The sequence below is a fragment of the Mus caroli genome, chromosome 2 (genome assembly GCF_900094665.2).
Source record: "Mus caroli chromosome 2, CAROLI_EIJ_v1.1, whole genome shotgun sequence".
In the NCBI taxonomy this organism is placed as follows: domain Eukaryota; kingdom Metazoa; phylum Chordata; class Mammalia; order Rodentia; family Muridae; genus Mus; species Mus caroli.
Window position 1 is genome coordinate 95,531,173 of NC_034571.1, and position 14,675 is coordinate 95,545,847.

Consider the following 14,675-nt stretch of genomic DNA (forward strand, 5'->3'; position numbering starts at 1 on the left):
AGAGAGAGAGAGAGAGAGAGAGAGAGAGAGAGAGAGAGAGAGAGAGAGAGAGAGATTTGTCAATCTGTACTCTGTCAATGAAGGAGAAGGAAGGAGCTGTTGAGGGATGGTTTGACTTCTCTAGGTCTCCATACAATTGATGGAAGACTGGGTAGAGAAGGATGGATTCCACAAACATATGTTGTTGGTTTGGAATATATAACAACTTAATGAAAAAATTAAATTCACTAAGCTCAGGTTGGTCTTAACTCATGACCTTTTGCCTCAGCATCTTGATTAACTGGAATTGCATGACTTCCCCACTCTGTCTGGCTTAAAATCTAGACTTAACTGGAATTTATATAAGAAAACATCCAATCTGGCAAACTTCTTTTCCTCCTATATATACAAGGAGAAAGGAACAAAATAGGGAGAGGAAAAGACTCATTTCAAAAGCTTGAGAAGGGTCGTAGGGCCAAGTATGAATTCTACCTGAGTCCTATTATGTTTTGCTTTCTTTTTCTCCGGACAATAGGAATCGGGGTCCAGGCAGACTGACCTGCTACTATCAGGAATGCTTTCGATTACAATTTAGGGTAAGCTATGCTTCTGAAGCCAGGAAACTCGACACATTCTTTTCACCACGCTTTCCAGTATCAAGGCTTGGTGGGAAAAGGATTTTCTGGTTAGCTCTGAGATAACCTGGAATCTCCCATTCCCTAGGACATTTTGACTAATAGACATTTTCCTGTAGTTTGTATTCTCGGAGACAGCCTCAACCTTGGCAAGGATCATAGGAAGTGCCCCTGACAGTGTTTAACACTCAAATCCAAATGTCTTCTTTCTGCTCTTTCCATCTGTAGCACTGCAATGAATTAAACAAGCCTGTAACATCTCTTTGTAATAAAGGGAAACAATTCAACCGTGAGAGTTTTTCTTTTGTTAAAAATCTAAATGTAACAAACCATTCAATAGACAGAAAAGAGTTTGTTGTAGCAAAAGAAGATAACATTTTTTTTCATCCTGGCTTGCTATATATTCTGGATTGGAGCTGGGAGGTTTTATGATGTTGGATAGGTATCAAGAGTTGAGGAAGGTTGATTTGAACTATGCTTGGCCAGGGATGAGCCACATGGAGGAACTGTTTCTCCTGCGCTTCTCTGCTCTTGTCCTGATGGGTTCCCATACTGGCTGTTTTGTATGCAGCCTTCTTACTAACTGGCAGAATCAGAATGTAAGCCCCAGTAGTTGAAAGATGGGAGAAGACAAAGAAACAAAGCCAAAATTCTACAAGTCCAATCGCTTTTAATTAGTCAAGAGAAATCAATGCTTCCAAATGTTCACTGCTGAGAAAGGCAGAGCCAGATGGTGGCAGCGTGCTCTGAGTCCATTTGAACATCTGGGCCCCTCACCTTCTTTGCCTTTTTTTTCTCCCACTATTATAAATAAGATGTTAAAGATTGCTATTGTCTGCTCCTACTGAATGCAGCAGTGCTTAGCTTAGAAAATGCAGAACTACCAGATTACCACACCCATCCAACACACACACACACACACACACGCTCACGCTCACTCACACTCACACACCAGCCCTGAGGATATCATGCATTGCACAAATCTAATGCCTGAGCTGGACATCAGTTACCCAGATTTTATTTAACAGGGAGTAGCTACACTTGTAAACCTGACTGGATTTGAAATTACCTAGAGGACACACCTCTGGGAGTATCTGGGAGGGTGTTTCTAGAGATATTTAGTTGAGAGAAAACCCACCCTGAATGCAAGTGGCTCATCCCATGCATTGGCATCCTAAACCTATGAGTAAGAAGGGAGCAAAGATCAGTGCCATTCATCTCTTTCTGACTGCAGGTGTGATATCGTCAGAGCGTCCATTCCTCTTGCCACTGTGCTTCCCTACCACGATCAACTGTATCCCTTCAAACTGTGAGCCAGGAACTCCTAAAGTTGTTTTTATGAGGTATTTTGTCACAACAGTGAGGAAAGCAACTAAGTAACACCCAGTCAAAGGACCTGGCCCCCTATAAAACAACTGGAAGAAGTGAAATCAGCAGATGTCATGACAACCAAGCCTGCGTGTGCAACCTTCCTTCATGTCTTTCTAGCCGTGTGACTTTACCCAAATCAATGTGCTTTCTGAGGCTCTGCTTCCTTGCTGATAAAATGGTTTTATAATGATCAGTACCCAGCATGGGGTGAGATTTCAAGTCAACAACACATGAAAAGCAAACGGTTGGAACTCAATACACAAATCCCACTCCCACCCTTTCAAGACACAACACAACAGGCACTGCAGTATGTTGCGGCTTAGTGTTTTGTGGAACGCTACTTAGGGCCTTAGAAACTGAGCAAGGAGGGTGGGGGGAGTTCAGCTGAGCACGGGCTACCTTTTGTCATCAGAGTGGTGCATTTTTGACAGGTGTGACTCTCCTTGCTTTTCATACATGGAGGTCCGTAAAATGAGATCTGGAAGTCTTTAATGAGGACCCTAACATTCTGCCAGGCCCTGGGTTATATCTCTGATAAAGGACATTTATGCCCCCATGTGGCATGTAGGGGTCTTTTTTGCTAGACAGTCTATAAACACTTCTAAACTTGCTTAGAAGCATGCAAAAGTGTGTGCATGTGTGTGTGTGTGCAAAAGTGTGTGCATGTGTGTGGGCAAAGTGTGCAAAAATATGTGCACATGTGCATGCAAAAGTGTGTGGGTGCATGCATGACTGTGTCTGTGCATCTGTATGTGTGTCTGTGTGTGTCTTTCTCTGTGTTTGTGCATCTGTGTCTCTATGTGAGTGTATGTGTCTGTCTGTCTGTCTGTCTGCCTGCCTTCTGGAGACAGCTCATTTCTGTTTTTTTGTTTGTGTCTACTCCATATTCATTTTCTCAGACATCAACTTTTCAATCTCATCCCAAATGGCAGAAAAACAACCACCCGTGCTTCCAGGATTACTGTAGGCTCCATCACATTCGAAGAGCAGGAGGCAACTGGATGTTGCCCTCTTACCAAATTCCCCAAGAAAAAAAGCTGATTGGCCCAGCCACACCCCACTGTCCATGCTGGCTCCAAACTGCCTTTGGCTAGGGAGCTGATCATGCTGCACAAACATGGCTGCGGGTTAGCTTGGGAGATTTTGAGGCTGGGAACCAAAGAGGAGTTTTATAAGGGCACGAAGCAGGGCACGTCCTTAGATGTCAACATACCAGAGATGCCGTTTTGCTCTGCATAATAGTAGAAACAGGAAATTAATAAATGTCAGAGTAGTTTAAAATCACCAGAGCTGCAATAAAAAATTTGCATATTCCCCGGTGAAGCTGAAAGTTCCATTTACTCAGACTTATCCCATGTCCTAGTTGAAGAAGACACAAATGGTGGCTTGCAAAACAGCCTCCCTCTCCTTTATTCTTAGCTGACAACACTGCACACCCACTTGGCTGTCCCTTCCTTCTCCATGTCAGTCATAGAAGGACCATCTCATGCCTAGGTCTAGAGCCCATTCCCTCAGGGCTGAGGATGCAGCTTAGGGGTACAGCACTTACCTGGTGTGCAAAGACCTCAGGCTCTGCCCTCAGCACAGGAGGACCAAAGAACCAATTACTCCAGTGTTTGCAGTGTGACCCTGTTCTCCTTTTCAGTGACTGCTGTAGTCACAGGCATGTGCCTCAGTTCTGGCCATGATTCATGGTGCTCCATCTGCAGGGAAGCCCTCTACACAAAAGACTTTTCTCCCTAGTGAGTTGATGCTCACAGTTGAAAGCTCTGAGTTCCAGGTTTTCTCACAGCTGAAAGGAAAGCTGGATGTCAGCACCACCAGGGGACCCTAGAAGAGACGAGGACCCTAGCAGCAGAAAGAATGGGAGCTTTTGGCAACACCAGTTGGCTGTCAAATCCAACATTTTTACTGTTTAGTCTTTGAGTTGATTTTTAACTTTTAGCCACTTGCATCCCCATACTGACCACCTACATCCTGGCTGGCATTCCTTGTAATGAATGCAAATCACCAAGACACAGAGAAGACAGGTTTTGATGATAGCAGACTCACTGGCAGGGAAGCTAATCCTGCAGATGCTAAAGAGGAGATGTCCCAGAGGCAGTGGTGGTACCTGTAGCCATGAGATCATAGATCATTTCTGATCCCCCCCCACACCTAACCTTATCAATACACAGCATTCTGCAAGTCTAAGAACAGTATACTTTATGTTTATCAAAGGCTCCTCAAAGAATGAGGCTTCGGGTAGCCTTTGAATGCTTCGAAGTCTTTCCTTCTTTGGATGGGGAGGGAAGAGGTTAGCCTGACTGCATTGTGTGTCCTGCTTGATAGGAAGTGTTCTCATGACAGCCTTGTCCCTGCAGTGGGTACTGGGGATGCTTTGATGTGGGCTGCATTCGGACAGCCTAATACTTGGGGAAAATGTACTGAAATGGAACAAGATTGCTTTCAGCCCAGCTGCTCTCCAAAGGCTAGCCGTTTTTAGCACAGAGCAAAGAAGCTCGTATTTGTTTTGACAGTCCTGGCAGGGAGAACAATGGTTGATTATCCCAGCACTTTACTAACAAATAAGACTGCCTCCAGCAAAGATAAAATATGGGTCTTGACTTGATTGCATTTCATGTCCAAGGGAATTCTCATCTGTTGGCTGGCATGCCCTTTCATTATGCAGAGCATCTTTTCTGTCCCTCATCCTTGCCCCTCAAAGCAACCCATGGCTCTCTTTCTGAAAAGGCGCCTTCTGCAGTCGCGGTGGACACGGTGCTTTGATTATCTTATAAAACATGCATTTTCACCTTCTCAGCTTGGTTTCTCGGAAGCTAAATTCTGTTGTTTGCTTTTGGATCTGCACCCGGTGAGGTTGGTTTGTCATCTGTGATTTTTGTGACTGTTTACTTTTCATCGTTGCTTAGGGTGCCCTCACTGTTACAGCACAGAGCAGCCCTGGAATTTTCCATCATATCCACATTTCAAAGGGCTGGCCTAGGATCCGAGAGACACTCAGCCCTTAAGGAGGGCCGGAGTTTGGCTCCCATCACCCACATCCTCTGGCTCACAATTGACTGCAATCTCAGTGTCCTGTGCACTCTGCTGGCCACCTCCAAGGCCGGGCACTCATGCATATATTCCCACATAGACACACATGAAATCGGAAACATCAAACTTACAGAAGAACTCCCCAACACAGAAGTGCTTTGCATAGATTGTGTTCAAAACTGAGGGATTTCATATAATATAAAAATAGTCTTATTTCTCTATTGCTCACATCCCAAAAGACTAGAAACTGAGCATTTCTGAAGAGTAGCATATACTAGGAAAGGCTTATACTTCGATGCATTCAGAACCCACCTATATAGGATTCCCCTCTCTGTCATCTGTCCCTTCCCTGAGGTGACTGCTCTAGCTTCTGTCATCTAATGAATTCTGCTGGTTGCTGGGTTTAAGCCAAGTGGGGCTAGCACATCCTGAATGGTGGTGGTATCTCCATTTTCACTATTACATACCAGTCTGGCCTACACATGTACCACTGTTTATTGTCCTTTGATTCCTGTCCGTTTGGGGCCATCACCAATAACACTGTCATCACACCTCTGTACATTTCTTTTGGTAAATATGTCTTCTTTTTTTTTCTTAGTTATATATACCCGGAAGCAGAATTGCTGGGGTAGAAGGCAAAGAAATTTTCAGTGTTGGTAGAATTTTCCAAAACAGACGTCCTCCAAAGTGTATGAAAGCCCCATATCAACTTAGATCCTTAACAGAACTTGGGATTATTGTTTCTTAATTATAAAAGTTCTTTTAAGTCTCTGGCAGCATCTCACTGTGCTGTTGTTATGCATATCCCTGATGACTAACAAAACTGTGTACTTTCTGTGTCTGTCAGTATTTTGTGAGGTGCTTTAAAGAATTTTGTTCTTTTATGCTGAAATTTTTTACATGGGTGTACATTTGTGTCTATATCATGTACATGTATTCCTCCATATAGATTTCTTATCAATTTGTAAATCTTTACATAATGCGGAAACACATTTTTATTGTGTTTATTTTGTGTGTGGAAGCAGGGCACATATGCCACGGAGCTCATGTGGAGTTTAGAGGACAGTTTTCAGAAGTTGGTTCCTTCCTTCCAAGACATAGGTCCCCGGGACTGAGCCCAGGCCATCAGCTTGGTGGCAAGCATCTTTACATGCTGAGCCTTCTTGCTGGCTTTGAAAATCACCTCTTTATTGGGTATATGTATTGCAAACACTGTATCCTACTCTGGAGATTTTTAAAAATTGCCTTTTGATAAATAGGAAAAAATTGACATAGTTTTAGGTTTTAAAAATCTTTAGATTTACAAAATTATAGAGAACTCCTTTATGCCCATTTTCTGGCTTGTAACATAGTAAACAAACAGATCCTTGGGCGACTACCCATCTTTACTCTCTCCTATAATTCTTGTATAAATTAGGTAGTACAGAATCTTTTACTCTGGCTTTTTTTTTTTTTTTTTTTTGTCCAGAATACTGCATTTCAGATACATTTGGCAGACAGCTTTCTCTGAGTTCCAGCCCACCCTGGTCTACATAGTGAGTACAGACCAACCATGGCTACATGGTGAAGCCCTGTTTGAAGGGCTCAGGGACAAGTGCTTTTGGGTTCCCAGTGGCTAGCTTCATTGCTCCAGCACCCTCTGTCCCTTAGCTTGCTTTGTTCCCTCTCTTTTTCTCTTTGTCTGTCTCTGTGTCTCTGTCTCTGTCTCTGTCTCTCTCTGGCTCCAAGACAGTCTTGGAAGCATATGGATTTGGGTGCAGGAAAGTGCTGACGGGTGTCTGGGGACGTGTGAATTCAAGGCTGTCCCCTCAGTTTTCGTTTAGGCATCTGGCCAGGGCCCTGTGGATTTTCTGGATTTGGCAAACACACGTGGGAAGCCAAGAGTCTCGAGAGGATGGTGGGAACAGGAGGGAGCTGGGTGCTGTGGAAAAGGAGGCTGTGAAATCCACACCAGCCACTTCCTGTGGGACCCAAGCAAATCTTGTAAGCTCCCCAGGTCTCACTTTTGCTATCTTTAAAAAGAGGAGGCCTTGATCTATTCTTGGCTGGGTTATATTTGGGATTAAGTGAAATAACATCTGCTCAAATAGCATCAGGAAGTGAACCTTCATCTGAGCCCAGGGCCTTTTTTCCTATAGGGAAGTGTCTGCCTGAATTGCTCAGTGTCTTGGTTTCTTCATTCACAGAGCTGGGATGATCATACAGAGAGGTTGTGAGGATTAAATACATTAAATACATTAATCTACATAGGGCTACTTAAAGCTGGGCTGAACCCTGGTGTTCACAGTTTATTTAGGGCTGCCTGAGAGTTACAGAGAAGTCTGCAAACACGAGATTCCCAAGATCAGCCCTGTCTCCCACCTTAGTTTCTGCTACTGTAACAAAATGCCACAGGCTCAGTGGCTTACAAACAAGAAAAAGTTCTCACAAGTGGGGTGGATGCAAATCTAGGGTAAAAGTCTCTATATGTTTTAGTTTGGATGTGAAATGTCTTCCAAAAGGGTCATATGATCTAACACTTGGTCACCGGCTAGCAGCTCTCTTTGGGGAAGTTGTGGAACCTTTAGGAAGTAGAGCCTTCCTGGAGGATAAGCCTTAATGTTTTACATCTCAGCCCTCCTTTCTGTTCATGTTCTGTGTCCTGAGTGTGCAGGCCAAGGACTTTCGCTCTGGCACCATGCCTTCCCTGTCTGCTGTCCCAGTCCTCCTGCCCCGCCCCAATGCGCTATGTGCCTCTGGGACTGTGACCCCAAACAAGGCCTTCCTCAAGTTGCTTTTGTCATTACTCTGTCACAGCAAGGAGAAGCAGGCAGGGCCTTGCTCTGGGACTCAGGCTGCCCACTTTTCTTCTTCTAGAGGATTAGAAAGTTCTTCTGGGTTCCTTCGTACATTCGTGCACTGACTTCATTCATTATGCTCCACCCTAAGGACCTGAGCACCGTCTAAACCTTCATCTCCTCATACAGCCTCACCAAGGACTAGGTTCAAACACACCCATCTGGGGACATAAACACCCATGCCCCACACCCCACGCTCCCATGGTGAGCCAAGTTCTGTTTTCCATTGTGGAACACAAGAGCTCTTTCTTGAAAGAACCTTCCCACTCTCTCCTTTTCTACACACATTCAAGAGTACAAATCATCAGAGTTAGCTACTGCTGCATTCTAAGTTGCTGCTTCAAAGTGAGTGGTTTAAGGCAAACATTTGTCGTCTAGATTTTGTGGCTTGGGAATCTGGGAATAGCTGAGCTGAGTGGCTGTGGCTGGGGTTCTCTCCCAGGATCACCACCGGGGTTTGGCTGTGATTGTAGTCATCTGAAGGTTTAGCATCTTCACCCAAGATGGTCACTCATTATCTGTGGGCAGGAATTCTCTGTGCCTGTGTGGGTCTCTCCAGGAGCTGATGGAAGGATCCCCATAGAACCACAGCAATATCCATGTCTCTAATGCCCTCAAAATTAACAGCCTTTTGCAACATCTCATTCATGGGAAACTTTCCTTCAGGCCCACCTGTGCTCAAGAGAGGGAGAATGGTGCTGCTTCTTCCTCTTAAATATGTGTTTGAGTGTCTTCCTGCATGTGTGTATGTGAACCATGTATGTGTTTGATGTTTATGAAAACCTGAAGATGGCATAGGGTGCCCTGGAACTGGAGTTCATGTGTGTGCTGCGTCCTCTGCCAGGTCACAACCAGGGAACAGAGCTGCTTTTCCAGTCTTCAGGAGGCATCTTTTGAGGAAGTGCTGTCAAAAAATTTAAGGAGCCATTCTTCAGGCTTCACGCTACCATCCCTAAATAATGACTGAGGCAGGGAACATTGCGGCAGAAGTTGGTTCCCAAAGGAGCCAATTTCTTTGTTCCCTGAGTCTTTTCTACAGGTGACCCTGCTTGGACAGCTGTTGCAGCGTAGTTGAAAATGAGCTCAGAAACGGAGCAGAGCCTAGTCATGGGTCTCCAGTAGCAGCTCTTATCTAAGGCCTGTTTGTGCTGTCTCGTCTATTGGATGCTGGAAGGGGAGGTTAATTTACAAAAACAAAACAAAACAGAACAGAACAGAACAGAACAGAACAGAACAGAACAGAACAGAACAGAACAGAACAGAACTGTACCGTAAAGGAGCTCGTGTGCATTACATAGAAAGAGAGCTGAGCTGTGGTAGTAGAGTGCTTGCTTAGGATGCTGAAAGCCCTGAGTTCAAGTCTCATATCCTCATAGAATGGACATAAGGAACATGTCTTGAACCCTGGCACTTGGGAAGTAGAGGCATGGAGATCAAGAACTCAAGGTCCTTCTCTGCTATACTGTGAGTTTGAAGGCAGCCTGGGATACACAAAACTGTCTTAAAGCAGAGGAGGAAGAGGAATGGGGAGGGGGGAGGAGGAGGCAGTTATGATAAAGGCAGATAAGGGTTCCCTTCCATGGTTCCCTCCGTTTCATTTCGGAACCCTCCCCTTCACATTTACCCCTTCCTGCGAGAAATTAACCTGAAGAGGAGGGAAGCACTGTCAACGCTGTAGCCAGCAGAGAAGGCGTCCTTCAGGAAGAATCCTGCTCTGAGACTAAGGATAAGCAGAGAGGCAGGTAAGCAGCGCTCAGACACTGATATTTCATCTCCAGGAACCACATTTCAACTTAAGGGGAAGTTCATGGTGGTCAAGAGGCTGTGGACATCTCTTTTGCTACAGGACAGCAGGTGGCAGAGATGGGAAGGGACAGAGAGGAGGGGAGGGGAGGGGAAAGAAGGGGAGAGGAGGGGAGAGGAAGGGAGAGGACAGCGGCCATGCCACAGAATCAGCCTGTGAAGAGCCTGGGGGGAGAATCTGAGGAACTTGGACTTCCTGGTAAAAAGCAAGGGAGGAACTGTTGAAGGCTGGAAAGGGCCTTGGAGGTCCTAGGAGGATGGGAGGAGCCACGCCAGGATCCATGCCCAGGGTTTGAGAGAGAGGGCTGTAGCTGGCTCAGGATCCAGAATCCAGAAGGCAGCAGTGCAGCAGGCACGTGGGGACCATCTTTCTGCAAAGTGCACAGCCCCGACCCTACACCTCTTTGGGAGGCAGATGCTTTACTCTGCACACAAGCAGCTGCTCAACTCTGCTTAGAATCAGGGATAGGCTGCAGCAGCTGCCTCAGGCCATGAGACAAGGTCTCACTGGACTGTACCCACAAGCCCTCAGAGTTCAGAGTAGCAACCCCCTGCTCCCTGGCCCATTCCTGCTCCCTTTCGAGCAGGGAGCTGGAACAGGCTCTGAAGACACAATTGCTATAGCTCAGAGATCAGCCTGCGAGTTGGAAAACACATTTCCCCCTCCTCTCTCCCCCCCTATTTCCCCCTGCCCCCCCCCCCCCAACAGAAGAAAACCCGACTGCTCCCAGGATCGCCCTGCTGGAGTTGACAGAGGAATGTGCGGGAATCACAGGGAAGCAGTTTTCTCTCGGAGACATATGGAAAACAGTTTGTTTGTTACGAAGAAATTCATAACTTGTTGTCTCTTTTTCCCCTAGAGGAAAATGAAAACACTCGCACATTAAGTCCTTTCAATCCCTTGTTTGTCTTCGGTGCTTTTGAACTAAACTGCAGGCATGGAGAGAAAAGTGTTTGTGGATGGAGAGGAAATGTTGGCTGGAAGGAAATAAGAAACTAAACAGTAAAAATTGTCCCTAAGGCAAGAAGAGGGTGAATGATGCAAAGTCAGGTGACACATCTCACATGGGGCACAGGGTGCTTGTGACATTAGTTACAGAGGGTGAGTGAGAGAGAGACAGAGAGAGAGAGACAGACACAGAGAGAGAGAGAGACAGAGAGAGAGAGACAGAGAGAGAGAGTTGATTCTCTGAAGCAAGCTTGGTTTTCCCAGTGGAGATGAAAACAAAAGAAAATGCTTGTATTTTCATTGGTTTGCTGCTACAGAAAACCAAACCCAGGAGCCTGGGTAGCTCGTCCAAGTAAATGCAAGGAGGCTGGAGGCCTAGGCTGGGGCTGCTTTCATCTGTAGTAGTGCCCCAGCGTGGGTTCTGCCCACTGAGACCTCCTGCACTACCTTTCTCTGCGGCTATGAACGGCACTTGAAGCCCTTTTCTTGGTAACATAAAAATCTCTGTGCATAGATTCCAGGATCTATCTGAATGATGTTTTAGGCTAAGTTTTTCACGGTCACCCTTCCCAGCCAATAATTCTTCCAGAGAACATTTAGCTGATTTAGAAAAAGTCTACCAAATCCCACATGGGACCATGTGCATCTCAGTTGTGAATGAATGTGGTTCTGGTCCTGCAATCCGTGCTCTAAGTTTCACTAACGAGTTGCTCACATGTGCAGAAAATGCTCATCAGTTTTTGAAGAAATAAGTTACCACTGAGAGAAGCCAGGGGTGGGCGAAAGGGGTAAGTTGGTTTTCTGGGTGGGTCATTTCAATAGCTTACCCGGTATTTCCAGATCTGGGACTCCAGTAAGCCAGACTTATCCTGCCCTCCTCCTATGGAAACACCCGACTAAGCACCTAATATGTGCCAAGAGCTTTGTTCAGGGCTTATAAAGACTTAAGAAGACTCACTCAGTGAATCCTGAGCAAAGAAACACATGAGCCAAGCAACATAGAACCCAGCTTTCTGCCCAGGGCACATTTAAGTGGCAGCACAAGTAATAGATTCCACCCACAGCAACGGTCCCCCTGGTGGGATGAAGAGAGAGGAGGGGTTTCAAAGCAGAAAGAACTGATCAGAGAAGATAGCCCAGATGTCTGCATGCAGGTCCCCTTTGGGTTCTGACCACATAGAAAGCTGTGTGTGCCATAGGACTTTTCACAGGGGCTGGAGGCTGGGGGCTGGGGGCTGGGGGCTGGGGGCTGGAGGTTCAGTCTGCATAGATGTGCTTGTTCCACAAGTGAAAGACCTGATTTCTATCCCTATACCCTGCATAAAAATCTAGGCATGGAAGTGTGCCTGTAAGCCCAGATCTGGGAAGGCAGGGACAGGGGGACTCCCGGAACTTGATGGCCAGTTTCGGTGAGAGTCCTTGTTTCAAAAACTGAGGGAGAAATCTAGCCAGAAGATACATGACATCAATCTGTGTGCCCCCCCCTCCTGCCCCCCATGCAACACCTTGCATATCCTAGCCAAGAAGCTGGTAAGGGAGGTGAGCTGGAGAGTCTGAGCTTACAAAAGGACGGCAGATGTTACATTGCTGGCCAGTCAACTTTACTACCAAACACTGAGAATTCAGTGGAGGCTCCAGAAATGCTCCTAACATTTAGGGTGCTGCCTTTCACCCACCTATCAAAGCTTAAAAGTAAACCTCAACAGAATCCAATAGTCATGGAGACATTACATGATCTCCTGAACAACCCCCAACACTCTACTCAATGTGGCGGCACTCATAATGTCTACTTCTATCCAAAAAGAATGTTAGTAGGCAGATGAAGTAGCAAAATGAAAAGCTGAAGAATAAGGTCAGGGGAACAAAGAAGAGATGGCCCAGATATGGGAGCAAAGTCACTGCAAGGAAGTCTGAGAACAAAAAGGAAAACAATGGACATCTCAATGCAAATATCTTCACATGGAAAATTCCTAAAAAGACCAGTGGAGGGACTGGAGAGATGGCTCAGTGGTTAAGAGCACTGACTGTTCTTTCAGAGGTCCCAAGTTCAAATACCACATGATGGCTCACAACCATCTGTAATGATTCCCACTTCTGGTGTGTCCGAAGACAGCTACAGTGTACTCATATACATAAAATGAAATAAATAAAACTTAACAAAAAGACCAATGGAAATTTCAGAACATATATATATTAATATAGGATATATAATATATATTATATTGTAATAGAGTATATATAATATAATATATTATATATACATACATACATATATACACACACATATATATTCACAGAGAGAGAGGGAGGGGAGAGGAGGGAGAGGGAGAGGAAGAGAGAGGGAGAGAGGGGGAGGAAGAGAGGGGGAAAGGAAGAGCGAGAGGGAGAGGGAGGGGAGAGGGAGAGGGAGAGGGAGAGGGAGAGAATGAGATGGATGGAAAGGGGGAAGGAGTAATGGTCAAATTTTCCTCCAAAGATCCATATGTTAGAAGTTTGGGTCTCAACAAAGAGCTGTTAGGAGACAGTGAAAGCTGTGAAAGCTGCCTCATACACATGATGTGTTATTTCAAGACAGGTCAAAACCAACCAAAAAAATCAATCATGGTCTTAAATGACTAAAAAGTGTCCAAGCAACCCTTTCTATTTATAAGTTAATTATCTCGGTGTTTGTTATAGTAACAGAAAGGTGACTAACGTAACAATCAACCAATTGTAAGTCAAGGCTGAAAGACTTGACTAACTACTTCTTAAACAAAGAGACAGTAGTCAATACACACATGGAAAAGTTCTCACCGTCATTAGTCATGGAGAAAAGTCAATTAAGATCCCAGTGACACATAACTACACAGCCATCAGTATGAGGAAAGTTAAAAAGGGTGATGAGCTCAAGGGATGAAATGCGGGTTAGGTAAAACTGCCACCCATTGTTGACTAATGCATAAAGCAAACTGAGGTAGAAGTCGTTTTTTCTGTACTCTCAATGCTCTCTGTACAGCACTTCACCTCTGAGATCCAATGGCTGCTCCTTCCACACTAGCAAGAATGCCTTCAACCTTCCACTCAATAAGTGTCCAACCAGAGCACTCCATTCCAATTGCCAGTTGTCTCTGCTTGTTGTTTGTCCTGCTGCCCAACTGGGTATAAAAAGAGGTTTGTATAACCCAACTCTTTTCCTCTGATTCAGTAGTTTGCAGGAATAACTACTCACAGAGCTTAGAGAACACACTTACTGCTTTGTTGTAAAGGGTATATAGTAAAGAGTCAAGATGAGGAGATACACAGAGCTAAGTTCCAGAGGGTCCAAAGAAGAGCCGCATCTATCCCCAAAGAGTTAGGGTTTTCCATATTCTTGGGGGCTCTCTGAACTCCATCTTTGGGGATATTTATCTAGCTGTCATTTATAAGCACAATCTATTACTAGCTTGGTATGTCCCTCCCTTCCCAGAATGACAATGAGAGAGGTTGAAGGTCCCTTGATTCTAATTATGACTCTCATTCTGATAACCAGGTCTGACCCTGAAGCTAGCCAGGAGCCCACTACAAGTCACCTCATCAAAACAAGAGAAGGCCCTATCATTCCAGAAACCCCACTGGATTTAGCAGCCTTGTGCCAGGAGCCAGTGGAAAAACCCAAATGGTAGAACAAAGGTGACTGTGGCCCCTCTGTCCCTCAGGAAGCTGCCAAAGCTCAAGGTGCTGCGTGTCAGAACCTGAAGGTGTACCACCTTAGTAACAATCTCTCAAAAAATCAGCCAAATATTGTTTATTGTTGGTTTTTTAGAGAATTAAATACATCTCTACTCCAAAGCCATTCCATTCTTAAGTATTCACCCAACAGCAATCAAACTGCATACTGGACCAAGGCCTTCAGCGATGTTTACAGTAGCGATATTCATTATGACTCAAAAGTCAAAACAATTTAAATGCTCATCAACAAGAAAAACAAAGGAACACATGGCAGTGCCCTTGCACAGATGGAGTTCTACTCAACACACAGTGCTCAAAGTCCTATTAAATGGAAGAAGATGCAGCCAACAGTACATTTTCATGAGAGTGGAGACATTT